Here is a 1,593-nt window from a genome sequence, read left to right as displayed (position 1 = left end):
TGACATGAGCTCATGGATCCATGACAGGCCCATGAGTATAGAAGTTTAAACTGTGTTTCCTACAACTGCATGTGGTTCCCGACTCTGAGCACATGGCACTGGGCGTTAACCTGGGCCGTTTGTGGAACTCTCCCTCTGCCTCAGTCCTACTGAGTCCATGAGCACAAGGCCAAAGGCCCACCTGGTAGGTGTCTGCCCAGGAATGAGGACAGATCTGCTCTTAACAGCTCAAGGAAGACACTAGGACTCTGGAGATCTCCAGTGGGGGACCAAAACCCCCAAACAAACCTGAACACCAATGGTTAGGTGGACCATCCCAACCAAATGGGATAATCCCAATTATGACACCATACTTCTTTAATGGACTAAGACCCAGGTGGTAGCAGGATATGACTGAGGACTTTGTGTTGGCCTCAGGCAAAACACACGTGAAGTACACACAAACCCTGGGTAACTGTCTTGGCACACACCTGCACATATTGTAATCCATGGAGTATATTCATCCAAAAGGTGAGATGGGACAAAAGTAAGAAGAGGGAAGAAGTGACAGAGGTAGAAGAGGACAAAGAGGAGAAACAAGAACAAAATAAGTCCAGGGTTTAGAACAATTTATGGGAAAGGACCACTGATTGTACTCCAAGGAGAAAAAATAATCTGCCGTTCTATAAAATTCTCTTGTTCTGCCCTAGCCGGTTTGGCTCGGTGGATAGAGCATCAGCCTGCGGACTGAAGGGTCCCAGGTTCAATTCCAGTCAAGGGCATGTACCTTGGTTGCGGGCACATCCCTAGTCGGGGGTGTGCAGGAGGCAGCTGGTTGATGTTTCTCTCTTATCGATCTTTCTAACTCTCTATCTCTTTCCCTTCCTCTCTATAAAAAACCAATAAAACATATTTTTTTAAAAATTCTCTTGTTCTGTGTTAGAAACATAATAAGCTGACCCTGATCTAAACACAACATATCACTAAGGTTTAAATCAGAGATCAAATCTATATATATAAAAGGCTAAGCGACCATCCGACTGGCCATTAGGTATGATGTGCACTGACAACCAAGGTGCAGACACTCAACGCAGGAGCTGCCTAGTGACAACAACTCTCGCCCTCTGGGACCCTTCCAGGGATGTTGGAGAGCCAGTTTCGGCCCAATCCCTGCAGACCAAGCCAAGGATCCCACCTGCCAGAGGGACCCTGCTCACTCCCCATATGCCCTTCAAGCCCCGGCACTGCCCCAGTTGCGGCAGCCAGGGAGGGACCATGGAAGGTTGACTCTAGGGCGTGTCTGGCCAGTCTCACCCAGACCTGTCTTGCCGGCCACCTTCTAATTAATTTCCTTTCAATGTGCACGAATCCATGCACCAGGACACTAGTCTATATATATAAAAGCCCAAGCGATTGTCACAGCTGAATGACCAGAACAACCAAAATGACCAGAATGACCAGTCAACCAGTCACTATGATGCACACTGACCACCAGGGGACAGAAGCTCAACACAGGAGCTAACCCCTGGTGGTCAGTGCGCTCCCACAGCCAACTTCCCACGGCCCTTCCTCCCGGCCAGTCAACCTCCTGTGGTCCCTCCCCTGTCAGCCAAC

This window comes from Myotis brandtii, unplaced genomic scaffold, assembly GCF_000412655.1.
Source record: "Myotis brandtii unplaced genomic scaffold, ASM41265v1 scaffold179, whole genome shotgun sequence".
In the NCBI taxonomy this organism is placed as follows: domain Eukaryota; kingdom Metazoa; phylum Chordata; class Mammalia; order Chiroptera; family Vespertilionidae; genus Myotis; species Myotis brandtii.
The sequence above is the reverse complement of the archived record's forward strand: the minus strand, read 5'-3'. Positions refer to the sequence as shown.